We start from the raw sequence: 16,136 nt of genomic DNA on the forward strand, positions 1-16,136 counted from the left end.
TTTTTTACTATTTTTATTAGCATACATTAATATGTACAAGGAAAAGTCAAAACATTTTAAGTGACAAAAATGGAAATACAAATGAAAAATATATAGAGTGAAAATGTCAATATAAAGAAGGAAAAAGAGTGCTCCAATAGCGGTAGTTTGAGACGGCCAGCGAAGGTTTCCGCGACGCCAGTGATGGGCTTGACCCCAGCTGTCTCTCCAGCGCCCTTACCGCTGTCTCTCCAGCGCCCTTACCGCTGTCTCTCCAGCGCCCTTACCGCTGTCTCTCCTGGCTTTTACGTCTATTCACTGAAGACACGAACAAGGACGCCAGGTCCCGTGCCTTCGGCGATAGGTTCTGGTTCGCAGAAGCACCTGTCCTAATCGCCACATCCGATAGCTGCAAGGGATTGAGAACGGAGTACTTCTTTAGAAAATGAGTTGCACAATTGAGAAGGCATTTGCTGATGCTAAAGCTCTTGTTGAAAGATTAAGAGATCATGATGATGCAGCAGAATCTCTGATTGAGCAGACTACAGCTCTCAATAAGCGAGTAGAAGCAATGAAGCAGTATCAGGAAGAAATTCAAGAACTTAATGAAATTGCAAGACATCGACCACGATCCACTTTAGTTATGGGAATCCAGCAAGAAAACAGACAAATCAGAGAATTGCAGCAAGAGAACAAAGAATTGCATACATCCCTAGAAGAACATCAGTCTGCCCTGGAACTTATAATGAGCAAGTATCGAGAACAGATGTTCAGATTGCTAATGGCTAACAAAAAAGATGACCCAGGTACAATAATGAAGTTAAAAGAACAGCACTCCAAGGAGTTACAAGCACATGTTGACCAGATAACTGAAATGTAGCAGTAATGAGGAGAGCTATTGAAATTGATGAGCAGCAAGGTTGCAAGGAACAGGAACGAATATTTCAACTTGAACAAGAGACCAAAGACTTGAGAGAGATTCTTCAAATAACTCGAGAATCATTTTTGAACCTTAAGAAGGATGATGCATCAGAAAGTACATCTTTGTCAGCACTAGTGACTAGTAGTGATCTGAGTCTGAGGAAGAGCTGAAGGACTGAAGCCTGGAGCTTCTTACAGGGCCCCACATACTCACTAGGACTGGCCTATAAGTGAATGAATGAACAGAAAACTTAATTTCAATCAATCCTTTCTATTTCCTCATTAGTATATACAACAACTGGCTAAGAAATATCAACCAAAAAAATGTATAGTTTATGATCATAAACTTTATTCCAAAACATAACTGAAAAGTAGAAACTGAACCTGTTTAATTGGTGAACAAATGAAAGGTTTTCATAGTGACTCCTGAACATAGCAAAACCTGTCAGCAGTGCTATTGGCTTTCTGGATACTATGTAGATAAACTTAAATATTCTCAGTAAATATATGGGAATTCATAGAATTATCCCAATTTAAAAGTATCAGAATATGGTTTTGTGAATGGAAGATCTTTATACTAAATTTTATCCTAGTTTGGTGTCATAATTAACAAATAGCTTAATGTACCATGAGACTTTAGCTTTAGTAATTGCCTGTTTTCCCATTAAATTCTTTGTCAAAGAAAACTCATGTGTAAAGAGTGTACAAATGTTTTATGTGTACCACAAACAAAAGTGATCATTTAATTATAGTTAACTTGCCATAATTGATATTTAGCTAACATCTATAACTTGCTTAAGTGTATGAAATATCACTTCAGTAATGAAAGAAGGAATATTACTTTCTAAGAAAGATCATATAATAAACATATTTAGTAGGTTAAATTACTTCTTTGAAAGAATAAGTTTTGCTTCTCTGTTAAACATTGTTCTCTTCTCTGGTTGATATTGAAGCAAGTTATATAGTTCATTTAGTCAGCAGAGTTGAAACATTTGATATAGCAAAATAGGTATGGTCAGTTCAAAGAAAATCCAGAACTACTCTGGCTTATGGGACCCTTTTTTTTTTTTTAAAGTAATTACTCTTCAGATACAGAAAAAGTAGATTCAGGTTTCAAAAAGTCAATTTCTAGATTTTTAAACTGCATCTGCTCATCAAAACTAAGACTTTTTCATTTGGAAAGGAGGGATAGCAATCTGTGGATTTACAAGTATTTGTTTTTAAATATATATATACAGTAAATAGTTTAAAAGCCACCAGATCAGAAATGTGTGTGCTTTAACACCAATTAAAACATGTTTGCTTTTTATTTTTAATGATTAGAATTAAAGAATGAGTATCAAATATACTCATTTATATTAATTACATATTTAAATTAGCACATAGAAAATTCTTTTGAATATGTAGTTTGTTAAATAAAAGTTTGGGAGGAGAAGGATAGAGGAGAGACTGACTAGAAAAGGACTAATGGCCCAAACATTAAATAGATTTCTCATTCAGAGGCCTTAATGTTTTATAAATTAATGGGATTTTTTTTTATTTTTAACTTTATTTGGTTTTAGGAAAATATCCCTTGACTTAATGGCACATACAAATAGTTTTTATCCCAAGTGATAATTAAATTAGCTACACAGTTAAGATCAAGTGTGAGGCAATTTGTTTTGGCAGCTCTATAATAAAACATTACTTGAAAATAAGTACTTTTATAAACAAATGAGTTAATTTATTCTTGGTCTTCTTGCTTGGATATAATTTTAAGATCTTGGGTATTAAAATGTTTACTTTGTTTTTAGCAAGTTTTCCATCTCATACTTTTATTTAAACAGAATCTTAAATTTATGTCTAAGAGTATGTACTACATAAGAGCCTATTTTATCAATAAAGATGAGTGATTAAAAATTGAAAAAAAAGATGGAAAAAACCTGTGTTCAAAAATACTGTGTAAGAAAAATCATTTTCTATTGACAAAATATGTAATCTAAAATTAAGATGTTATTGCAAACTTCCTTCTGACACACATTGTATTAAAATACATACAGCAAAATCTGCTAAAACCACAAACAGACACCAAAAATAATGAAATAGCACTCGGATGACTTCAAAGCTTTACCCTCACCAGACAACAGATAAATATGTGAACTGTTGGTGATCTCAACAACATCCTTAAAGTGACTGATTAGACAGATATGATAGCAGTTTACCATTAAACAGAAAAATGCATTCTGTTTCAAGCATGCAAAAAATTATTGGCATAATTTCTGGGACCTTTTTTATGAGGCTATAACAATAAACAAAATAAATATAGTGGAGTAGAAAGTGTACAGGCCACAATCTCCTGACCATCCTGCAATAAATTTAATAGCAAAAACAAAAAAAAAGTCACACAAACAAAAAAAATCCGGACAATGTTGTGAACAATTCTGGGATCAAAGGGGCGATCAATATCACCATTAGAGACTATTTAGATTATAACAACAGTGAAACAAAATATATACCAACATTTACGGCATGCTGCTAAAGTTATACTCATATGTTCAAGTTTCAGAGAACAAATCCTTACGTGGTTTAAACTACTCCAAAAGACTACTTTTCAACAATGATTTAGGATACATTCCTACCATAACTAGTGACTTATCATTTTCAGTTTGAAAAGGTAGCTAAATGTTGTTGGTAGAGATGAACTTGACAAAATAAAATGTATGATAGATGATACTCTCAAGGAATCCTCTGAAAGTAACCCTGTCCCTTCCTGTTGGCATAATGTCTAAGTCAGAATAGAGTGTTGAAACAACAAACCAAGATTCTCCAGAATTGCCACATCACGCCCTCACCTTCACCCCACATTTATCTGAGTCAGTTCCCTTTAGACAGTGTGCACTTTGTGGCTCATGAATATTAACAATTTTCCATCCAGTCCCCTGTGCTGGGCTGGGCCAGAAGTGGCCTGTACTTGTGGTGAGCACAGAATTTATGCAACATAAAAGACTGCAAGTGGCAAGGAGCCAGCGTAGGAAGAAGGAATAGGGTGAGCCAGCAGGGGAGAAGGGGACAATAAGGTCAAGACTAGCAATAATAAAATGGATTATTGAAGCTACACACTGTACTGCTGATTCCTGGCACATGACATTCTGGAAAAGGCAAAATTGTGGAAACAGTGAGAAGATCAGTGGTTGCCAGGGGCTGCAGGGAAGGAGGGACGAGCATAGGGGACTTTTAGGGCAGTAAAACTCTTCTGTGACACTGCCATGGTGGGGATATGCCCTTATAATTTTGTCCAAAGTTATACAATGCACAAACTCTGGACTTCAGTCGATAATGACGTCTCCCCATTGGTTTATCAGTTGCAGTAATGGACTCCGCTATGGCAAAGCTGTTAAAACTAGGGGAAGTTGGGCAGGTGTACTTTCTCTTCAGTTTTTCTAGAAACAAAAACTTGCTCCAAATAAAACAAAACAAATTTAGTCAATGTCATTTTATTCTTCCAAGATCCCATGCAGTATGCTACATATATCACTTACATCACATTGCCTTAAGAGATCTTGACTGTATTAAGATTTTCATTGTTATTGTCATTATTTTTAATGTGGATTTGCAAGGTTGATTGACATATAGTAAATTGCACATCAAAGGATATTAGGTAAAAGCTAAAAAAGCCTGAGTGAAGATTTTTATAAATTAGTATGGACTTTGCTTAACAATATACAAATATTGTTTCATTAATTGTAACAAATGTACCATTCCTAATATAAGATGTGACTAATAGGGAAAATAGGTATGGGATACATGGTTATTCTCTGTACTATCTTTACAAGTTCTCTGTAAATATAAAACTTTTCTAAACAATAAAATTTATTAGAGAAAAAATTTAAAAACGAGCAAAAAATTTAACTATTTTTTTAAGTGGATAAGTACGAGAAATACACCATGGAGATCATGACAGATTCTGCAGTCCAACGCGGAGCTGGCTAAGCTGAGCCTAGACACAGTTCAAGGATGCAGAGTGGCCCCTGCAAAGAGAAGGAGGTGGGGGAAGAAAGGTCCAGATGTGCAGAGTAAGGCAAAGGGAGAGCTTCCCTGCATCCTCTCCAGGGCAGCGCCCTCCTACTGTAATTTCTTCATTATACAGAAGCAAAATCATCAACCCATCTTGAGATCTGTAAAGATGTATGTCTAACATGTGCTTGTCTTAAATGTGCTTGAAAAGTTCAATTTAGTCTTGGCATAAATGCAAAAGGTCTGTAGCCCTGGTTTCTTAACCCACAGAGGTTTATCCCTGTGATACAAGATGCAGATGCTGACCAAGTGACAGCAAATCCAAGGTTTGATGCCACTGGTCCAGTAGCTAGAGACAGATACAGGTAAACTTCTAAAGTTGTTGCTTGAGATGGATTTGAAAAAAAAGCCGGGGGGTGGGGAAGGTTGAACTTGGAAAAAAACACACTTCAATTAAAGATACTGAAAATGTTAAGAATAGTAAAGTAACCTTTGTGTCTATGTGTTTGCACTACTTCTTTAGATTACATTTTTAAATATTATTCATTAATAGGCCCATTGTTCTGTTGCTAGGACTTTGGCTTATCCCTAGGAAAGCTATGTCAGAAGTTACCTTTGAGTTTATAATGGACTCAACACCCTCAGCAGCTTTCTCTGTGTCCATGGAGAAGCCATGAGCAGTACAATTGTCCCTCTGTGTCAGGGGTTCAGTTCCAGGATCGCCGCCACGATGTCAAAATCTGCAGATGCTGAAATCTTTTATATAAAATGGCATCACATTTGCAAATAAGCTATACACATCCTCCTGTGTATTTTGAATCATCTCTAGATTTCCTGTATTACCTAAAGCAATGCAAATGCTACGTAAATCGTGGATATACTGTATGGTTTGGGGAATAATGACAAAGAAGGAGGTATTTATCCAATGCACATGAGATTTTTATTTTTTTATAAGTTTTTATTAGGATATATTCATTATACAGGTGGGATTCATAGTGACAATTCTGATTAGGTTGGTTTGCCCCAACTAGTTACATTGCCTCCATTATCTCCCCCCCAAACCCCTCCCTGCCCTACTTAAAGCAAGTGCAAGTGGTTTCTGAGTTCTATTTCATATAGGCATATGAAGTCCAAAAATGCCCTCACCTTAATCTCCTTCATTTACACTCCTAATAAACACACACACACACACACACACACACACACACACACACACACTGTACCTATTTTACAGTCCTGTTTTTCATTGTTAATATTTAAGTTAATATTCAAATGGGGTGTCTCAATGTATGCTCACTCTGAGTATAACTTTATTTTGGTCCATTCAACCCCGTCCATCACTCTCCCTTTCCCCTTTACCTCCCACCTTCCATTTTCAACAGCTTTCAATACACATCCTTACATCCTCAATCTTCACATCTTATGCGATATTACTGATGCTCTGTCATTTCTTTTCCTTTTCCTCTTTCCCTGAGTTCCACAGAACAGTACCACTGATACAAATACATTCTACATCAGAGTTTGTATATGATCATGCTTCTTTTTGTGTATAGCTTTATCTTTGGATCTATCTTCCACATATGAGAGAAAACATGTAGCCTTTGTCTTTCTGAGCCTGGCTAACTTCACTTAACATGACGTCCTCCAATTGCATCAATTTTCCTTCAAACCATATGTCATTATTCCTTATGGCTGAGTAACACATGAGATTTTAAGACTATTTAAGACTATTTTCTACCCTTGGTTGAATGTGCAGAAACCAAAGTCCTCTTTTTTGTTGCTATTGCTGCTGCTGCTGTTGGTGCTAGAGATTGAACCCAGAGCTTTGCACAACCTCTAGCACTGACCCACACTCCCAGCCCAATTCTCTTATTGATTATACAGCTTTTAAGGAATTTTCTTAGTTTTCAGTTCCTCATCTGTAAAGTATATGCTGAAATGGGGTCTCCCTCACATCCTACATCTTGGGAGGGAATTCAAGAAGTTAGTTTTATACCAACTATTGGTTATAACCTTCCTTTAACAGCAAAACCTCAGAAAAATGTAAATGTCCAGAAATTGGGGAACACATAAATAGATCATGGAAATTCTTATGCTAGGATAATATGCTATAAAATATACTTACAGAACTTTGAACAAAGTGAAAAACTATTTTGTTATAGTTAGGGAATGTTTAGGGAGGAGGACCTGTGTATAATTCTGGGCCCACCATTTGTTAACATTGTGACATATAGCAGGTTGTCTAACCTCTCTGAGACTCAGTTTCCTCACCTGTTAAATGGAATGATAAATCTGTCTCTTAGGATTTCTCTAATGATTTAATTAGATACCCTATGTGAAATATCAGCAGCAAGGTAATCCAGTAAGAAGACTGCAAATTCCCAGTGGCTCAAATAGTAAAAGTGGATTTTTTGCTCAAACTTCAAGTCCATCAGGGGTTGGCTGAGGGCCAGGTAATCTTCACTTGAGGACTCATGTTGATAATATCTGCTGTCTGTGGTATCACTGGCTACCGTAGCAGAGGGGAGGAACTTAGATCTTAATGTCTGTGTCTGAAATATCTCATGGCTACGCCTAAGTTCAAGGGACAGGAGGTGCAATCAGGACACAAATAGCATAAGTGAGTACCACAAATACTGATCATGGTGCCTAGTACCTGGCATCCTTGCAGTTAGTAGCATTTTCACATGTACACATGGAAGATGAAGAAAAATGAAATGATGTGTCACCACTTTAATAGCCCTGACTTTAGAGTATCAAGTTATTGATTGCCCTTTTCTGCTCCTATATTTGTTCTGTAATTACAAAATATAATGTGTATTTACAACCTCTTTTTCTTTTTCTGGGACTGGGGTTTGGACTCAGGGCTCCACTTTTGCAAAACAGGTATTCTACCTCTTGAGCCACACCTCCAGTTCATTTTGCTCTGCTCATTCTGGAGATGGAGGGTTCACAAACTATCTGCCCAAGCTAGCCTCAAACCTCTATTCTCCTAATCTCAGCCTCACAAGTAGTTAGGATTACAGATGTGAGACAACAACACCCAGCTTAGACCAGTTTTTTAAAGAAGGTAGATGGACAAGAATAATATTTGTTAGTATTTATGCATTGCTTTTCTCAGCAAGTTTTTAAAGGCATAACTGAATTTAAATATCATTCTTCCTTCTCTTCTTTAACCACAACCCTGGATGCTTAGCTGCTATAAATTTTAAAAAGATAACACAGTCTGCAAGCAGAAGAACAAGGAGGTTGTAAGCAGCTTGTGTATAGCTAACATTAAAGATTAACATGCTCACATGATAGCAAATGCTAGAATATGGTAGTCACACACAGTTCTGCAAACAGCCTTGTCATAAGACACTATAATGAGACTCCTATATAATAGCCAGCCTTGTTTCAAACTGTTTGATCAAAGTTTAGATAAAGTGCCCCCCAAATCTCAGCTTGCTCTAGTTCAATAAAATTTTAAAGACATTACAGTCTTTGGTTAAAATATCCTTAAGTAGCATATTAAAAATTATAGCCTCTGTAATGGAAAAAGGTTGTTGGATGTTTTTAAGAATTCCCTAAGGACCAAAGAAACTCTGAGCTTGTATTTAATAAAATAGAAACTTCTTTCAATGGTATTGCAAATTTCCTCCATTAAATTTCTCTCTATTCAGCAAGGAAAACATTTTCTTTGTGTCTACATACACAGTTATCAACCATGACCCTGCACCCCAGTCTGCTTCCCTGACCAATGGTGTCCCCAGAGTCTGGGGACAGGAGCTCATTGCTTTGAGTCACAGTTGTGTGAGCCAAAGATGTCAGTTTTGTTCTGTTTTTCATTTCTTATTGAGAACAGGGTTATTGGAGAAAGGAGTTGGAGTTAAATGGTGCTTATAAACCAAGCCAGTGCAGCACAGTGCTACACTTCTGCTAAGGAAGACGGTGCAGAACAACCAACTGAAATGTGTGGCCCTTGATTGTTTCAAACAAACCAAAAAAAAATATTTGGGTTACAACTGAAGAAATTCCACCATAAGGCTATGTAGAAGTCAAAAGATTATTATTAATTTTATTAATCTAATCATGACTAATTTTATTATATATAATGATATTGTGCTTATGTAGACAAAGGTCTATTTTTTGGAGATATAATCTGAATTATTTAGAAAGGGTGAATATCATGATATCCATTATATTCAAAAAATAGAAAAAATATAAAGCATATATAAAATATGTTGTTACTGAATGTAGATGATGGATATATTTAGTTGATCATTATAACATTTGGTCTATTATTAAAATTAAATTTTTGTATTTCACTTCAAAAAATATTTAATTACATATTGTACATTATACAATATATTATATATTACAAAATATCTTAAATTATTTATTTAAATATTTTTAAAGTTATTTAAATTTTTTCATTAAAAATTTTTCAGTAGTAGGAAGAATATAAGGTATGAGATACATTAATAAAATCAGAGACTTTAAGATCTGGGGAGGAGTGAAGAGTACATTTATTCCAACAGCCTCACTTTAGAGATGAGGAAATTGCTGCCTGCAATGACTAACAAGCTCCCCAAAGCTACAGAATTGGTTGGTGGCAGAGCTCAAAGCAGAACCCAGGTCCCCTGACTCCCAGGTACACGTCTACACTACATTCTGCTTCCTAGAGTCTGTATTGCATCCATTTGGCTTGAGACTAAGCCACCACAGCTGCCACTCCAGAGCCACCACTCCACCTCTTCCACGTCACCTGCTGTGGCATTGGACACTATGAACACAGATGTCCCTACCACCACTATGAAATGACAGGAGCCCCAATCCCACCTCAGGTGCTGTCCCCAGGAGTAATTCAGCAATGGGAAAATTGGCACAGCTCCCTCCTCCTTCCAAGTCTGGAACTGTCTCTACCACAGTGAAGGGAAGGCTCCTTCCCAGGAGACACATTAGCTGAACTATACTTGCATTTCTCTAATAAATTATTTGGCTTTTTAAAAATATATATACATCTTTGAAATGTGTTAGCAATGAGCAGGAGGAGGAAATTATGTGGATTAAATATGTGTTGTGTTCTCAGCAGGAAATCCCACAAGTATTTAGATGAGTTACAAAATTGTAAAGATGTCTGAGATTGCAAAACCAAAGCGATTACACAGGTTGTACTGATGAGATTAAACTGTTAATTTAATTCCCATATTTCATTTTAGATTTGACATCTTTAAATCTAACTCTTTTTAAATTTTACTTTGAAGAGATATTTCTACTTTAGTTATTTATCGTATATATTGCAGGCACATAGCGTGTTTTCACACACATTTACATGATAAGATCATCACCAGTAAGGCAAATTAGCATATTCATCATCTCACAGTCACCTCCTTTTTTGGTGTTGTAGCTGTACAAATTTCCAGCGTACAATGCAATGTTATGAACTACACTCTTCTCTGAGTCTCTAAGCTTATGCATCCACATAACTGAAACTTTATATCCATTGACCTCTATCTCCCTTTTTATAGGGAGAGTTATTGAGGGTAAAAAGTTGAAAGATTATGCAAAATACTGTATTTGCTGAGAGAGAGAGAGAACATTACTTTTTTAAATGACTGCTCTGTTCACAAAATTTTATCTTGTCACTTAGCAAGAAATTTTAGCTCCTTGTTTGACATTCAGCTGTGGAATTTCTACTACTTTCTGGTTATATTTAGTGAATCTCCCTCGATGGGTTACAGCCAACAGGCAGACATGAAATAGAAGAAAGACTCTGAACAGTGCACATGCATCCTGCTCTGTGCTCTGCAGACTCCAGGGCAGTGCACAGAATCTCATCTCTTGCTAGTCTCCTGGCACCTCACTCCTCAGGTATCAGAACCTGCACCAGCTTCCAAACTCCTTCCATCTCCAGGGCTCTTCCTGGTCCTAAACTTCATGACAATGCTGTTCCATTGCTGTTTGCATTTTAATGTAAGGTAACACTGTATGGTTGAAAATAACCCCCAAATTCTAGAACTAAAAGGTATAATGAACAAAATTAAGAATGAAATTGGCTTAAGATTCACACACCATTTTATTTTTATTTTAGTAGTTATCCCCAAAACTCACTAATTTAAGTGAATATATTTAAGAACAAGGCATACATAATTGAAGAGAGAGAACTAATAAACTAGCATATAGGTCAGAAAACTTTATCAAGAAAATTTTCCCACATTTCTTCTCTCTCACTTTTTTCATCATTAGTGTCCTAACAAGAAGAAGAAGAGAGGGTTGGTTGTGGTAGTACACTCCTGCAATCCCATTTACTCTGGAGGTGGAGGTAGGATGAGCACACACAGAGGCAAGCTCAGGCAAAAACATGAGACCCTGCCTGAAAAACAAGCTAAAGCAAAAGGACTGAGGTGTGCACTTGCCGAACAAGTGCAAGGCCCTGAGTTTTAGCACCAGTATTGCCAAAAACAAAGAAAAAGAGGAAGACCAAAGCTCTCATGCTCTCTCCCTCTGCCACTTGAAGACACAACAAAAAGAAGGATGGCCTCACCTGAGGAAAAGTGTCCTTACCAGGAGTCACACTGCTGGCAAGCTGACCTCAAACTTCCCTGCCCCCAGAATTAGTGTCTGTCATTTAAGGCATCCAGTCCACAGCATTTTGTCATGATGGACAAGGCAGACAAAGATACATGCATTAACTGATTTAATCCTCACCATGAGCTAATGAACAGCAGTTATTATTGCATACATTTCACCATTGAAGAAAAATGAGGCAGATAGGTTAAGTAACTTGTTCACAACCACACAGGTAGTAAATGAGATACTCAACATCCAAAGCCAAGAAGCCTGGCTCCCAAGCCTCTGCTTTTATCTACTATGCTGCTCTGAGAGGCCAGGTGTGAGCACCCTGGATGGACCCCAATGTCACCCTAGAAGATCACATGGAGTTCTGGGAAATAAATGAAGGAAAAAACCAAGATACCTGAGATTCTGCTGATATGGCACATGGGGAGAAAGTGTTAACCTGAGGAATGAACAACTATGAGAATAACTGCAAATAAATGCACATCTGGTGACTTACTTGGGCTCATTGCTGACCATGGGTTTCATGTTCTGTGTATCAACCTTTGATTCCCCTGTTCTTGGGTAACTGGACTAGGTCTCAGGAGCTGAAGCCGAAAAGCCCAGCAGAGGAAGCCAGGATTCCTGCTGAACTCTACAAAGATTCTCCCAACAAATGCCCCTAGAATGAATGCAGCTGCTTTCCTCAGTGGCTTGTGGTAGACAGTTGTGCCCTTTCCCATCCTTGGTGACTGCATTTGGTACTGTCTATCACCCAGCCTTATGTTAATGACCTGCCATGAAAATTAGGACAAATTGTCTTAACTCAGATCAGTCCAAAAGCCATGGAGATTTTTCCCTTGGCACCTCTGAATTTACCCCTTCACCAAACGTGTTCTCTTCCCTGCACCTGACGTCATGGTCTGTCTGTTGCAGCCATCACTACACCCCCCATGGGTGCACATATTATGTGCATTTTAGCATGCAACAAGCTTGCTCACAAACAGCAGCTGGAAACTATTTGCATTTCTTCAAACAAACATGAAAAATCTGAAATGTCTTAGATGTGCACGATTTTACCTTGAAAAAAGACTCCTCTTACTGCTCCAGCTGACATAGCTGCAGGTGGCCTGTCTTGCAGCAGATAAAATCTGTCCCATCCTGGGTACACACTGCTAGGATGCAGAAGGGGCAGCCAGCACATGCCTGTTGGGCAGTGCAGAGAAAGAGCCCTGCTCTGATAGCTTCATGTGATCTAAGCTCACACAGGCCTAAAAGGAGAATTGACTATTTCCATCTGAACTTGGCCTGGCATCAACACTTCTTGAATCTCTGGTCTGGGTGCCACGGGTCCTGCTGCCAATTTCTCATAACTCATCTGGAGGCCTGGGACAGCTCAAAGGTCGTGATAGCCAAAGCAACTCCAGAGCGTGAGAGAGTAGCTCTGGGAGCAGTAGCCGGCAGCATTCAGGGACCCGAGGCCAGTTTGGATGGAAGCAAATGTTCCTTGTGGAATCTCTGAACACAGAGGGAATGAGTTATAGTGAGCAGATGTGTTGCTGCTTGGGAAGATTATTTTGCTCCAAAGTAAAGTAGAAACTGTGACCTATGAAAGTAGGTGGCCAGGCTGATGTGTGACAGGCAGAGCCAGTGTGTGACAGCCATAGATAAAGGTCAATTTGCATGTGATTCAAAACACTGAGGGCAAAGCCACCCTAAGGAATTGTCATGTACCAATATGTGCCCAGGTGCCAGGGCCCCGGAGACTTCCCTCTTCCAAAACTGCCCACATCCTCATACCTGCTTTGACTGCTGTGTGAGACTGTCACTGCGCTCCTTGTAACTTCTCAGGCAGACACAGCAGAGACTTGATGGCTGGAGGTCCTGTCTACAGTGTATTCAATCACTGGTGAGGTTTCTTAGTTGGAGGCTGACGTGGATTGTGGTGCTGCTCCACTTGCCCTCTTATTTGGAAAACTTCCTTGGGTGAAAGGATAGAAGCTGTCTGGAGGTAAGATGTTCCCAGTGTTGAAGAACTTACTGTACCTCCACTGACCCAGTTTTTTTAACAAAAATAGGGAGCAATTGCTACTTCTCATTTTAACAGCAAAAGAGCTGTAGGTATTGTCAAGACCCAGCCATACTCCATGTCAAAAATGCACTCATATGTTCCCATTAAATTTCTCTTTAATACTTATCATGTATTGATGTCTTTATTTATACGTCTTTGAACTCCTTATTTCAAATTCTTCATATTTGTAACATTTGGCACTTTTCAAAATAAGCATTCAATTAAAAGTCTGTTGAAAAACTGTCTTTAGTGTTCCTTGTCCTATGTTAAATCTTTATTTTCTTTCTTTTTTAAAGTTTTTTGCTCAGTACTGGGGTTTGAATTCAAGGTTTCATGTTTGCTAGGCAGGTGCTCTACTGCTTGAACCACACTTCCAGCCCTTTTTGCACTGGTTATTTTGGAGATAGAGTCTCACTTTTGCCCAGGCTGGCCTGGACCATGCATGACCTTCCTATTTTACACTTTGTGCTGTGGCTTGGCAGGCTCATGCCACAATACTTAACTTTTTCCCATTGTGTTGGGGTCTCCTAACTTATTTTGCCAGGGTTGGCCTAGAGCAATGGTCCTCCTGATCTCAGCCTCCTGTGTATTTTAGGATGTCAGATGCACACCGCCCAGCTATTGGTTGAGATGGGGTCTAACTTTTTGCCTGAGCTAGCTTCAAACTGCAATCCTCCAGATCTCAGCCTCTCAAGTAGCTAGGATTACAGGAATGAGCCACCTGTATCCAGCTTATCCTGTTAAATCTTTAAATGACAGAAACAACAGATCAAAAAAATATATGTCACTTGGAAAGAAACCTATTTAACTTCCAGGTCCCTTTTTTAACTTCTCACACAATTGCAGTGAGCAAGAAAATGAGAGGGAGAAAGATAGCCTGCACTGAGGATAACTGTCAAAAAATACTCCTTATGCTACCCTGATACGGGCTTCTGCACCAAACATGCCAGAACACTAGTGAGAAGTTTAAAAGATAGAGTGGCTCCATCATTGCTCTCATCCAATACCAATGGATGCACAGGACCAAATTCGAGGACAGCCTACCCTAAGAACAGAAACCCAGAGGAAGACAGGCCTGGAAGACAGTCCTTTTCTGCTCAGGACCAATTCCAGATCTTCATAGGTCAGTTCCTAGAGACTTGTGGTGGGACAAGACTTTCCCCGCAGTAGACTGAATCAGTTCACACAACTCCCCCTAAAGACTTCAGCTCACAGGAACATTGGCCAGCAAGCAGCTGTCCCTGGATGTGCTGCTATCTAAGGTGCCATAAACCAGGGCTGGGCAAAACTGCTCTGTAAAGAACCAAACCATAATTAGCTTGGGCTTTATGGGTCACACATATCTCAGATGCATGATCTTCTTTGGTTTTTGCTTGCTCTTTTGTTTGTTTTGATAAACTTTAAAAATATTTTTGAAACATTCTTGGTTGGAGAATCTACAAAAAAAAAATTTAAGCAAGGGGGCCATATCTGGCCCATAGAGTGTAGTTTATTAACTCCCAAAAAATGTCAAATTGGCTGCTAGCTGATAGCACTATTTCTAGTTGATGATATTTCCAGCCCAATATTAAGCTCATTTTGTTTTGGACATTTTTCTAGTGAAAAGATTTAATTATGTAGGTTCAGGAAACCTAGGTCTCTACCCCTGAGTCACTGTGTGACTTGGACTAGCTTATTTGATTTCTTTAATCTTCTTACCTTGTGTTAAAAATGTGAACATATCAAGCATCTTATAGGGCTGTTCAAAGAATCCAACGAGACAAAGTATACGAAAGCATTTTGCAAACCATAAGCTCTGTTTAAATGCTTCCTCTTGTCACTGTTAATGCTACTGAGCTTCAGGAGGCATAATTACTGTGGTGACATTAAGGGTTAGCTTATATGTATACCATCCCAATGACACAGTGTGGGAAAGTTGCAAAGAAATATTGGATTGAATCATAAATTATTAGAAAGCTTCGGACTTTTCTTGGAAGTTGTTATTTTGTTTGTGTGGGAAACTACTAGTAAGGAAAAAAGTTGCAGTCTCCTGACTTTCCACAATCAAAAGATAAAAAAAACACAAAGGAAAAAAATATTTTTGTAAAAAATATTTTAGATGTCAGTTTCAAATGCCAAAGACTGTTTGCTCCTGAAATTAAAAAGAATGAAGATTCATTTCTTTAGAAAAAGAAGAAAATTAAATATTCCTAAAAATTAACATAATGTCCTTGAGTAAACAGAAAATTTATTATCCAACTAAATGATGATTGTGACCACATTTCCTTGTCTAATATGTTTGGGAATTAAACAGTTATTAACTATCATCAACTTTGAAAATGCACAAAACAAGTTTATATTCTTCCTGTGACTCTCTTGAGGTATTTCTAAAAAAAAAAGTTATTTCAGGATGTCAGCAATTTGTGCTGAGTAGCAATAACAAAGTGTGTCCCCTTACAAAGTGTGTATCTCAAGACATATAATTCTTCAATCTCTCTTTTGATCTTCAGCATTCAACATCAGACCCTACTGTCCTTTAAAAATGTTGACATTTTTGATACTTAACTCTCCTGGTTCTTTTATTCTCTAGCTCCTTTTCTTGCCCTAGAAACAAGAGAATTTCCCAACGTGTTTTGATTGTCCCCAAACTTTCTCC

At 37.9% G+C, this 16,136-nt stretch overlaps 1 protein-coding gene and 1 pseudogene across 2 annotated transcripts in view; both read left to right on the plus strand.

Annotated features, from left to right (window-relative positions):
- The window catches only part of LOC109678496 (alpha-1A adrenergic receptor-like), a 171,820-nt gene that overhangs the window by 26,974 nt on the left and 128,710 nt on the right, over positions 1-16,136 (plus strand). The gene's annotated exons all lie outside the window — the stretch shown is intronic.
- Positions 265-1,753, plus strand: LOC109678497 (FGFR1 oncogene partner 2 homolog pseudogene; annotated as a pseudogene).

Source organism: Castor canadensis, chromosome 13 (assembly GCF_047511655.1).
Source record: "Castor canadensis chromosome 13, mCasCan1.hap1v2, whole genome shotgun sequence".
Taxonomy (NCBI): Eukaryota; Metazoa; Chordata; class Mammalia; order Rodentia; family Castoridae; genus Castor; species Castor canadensis.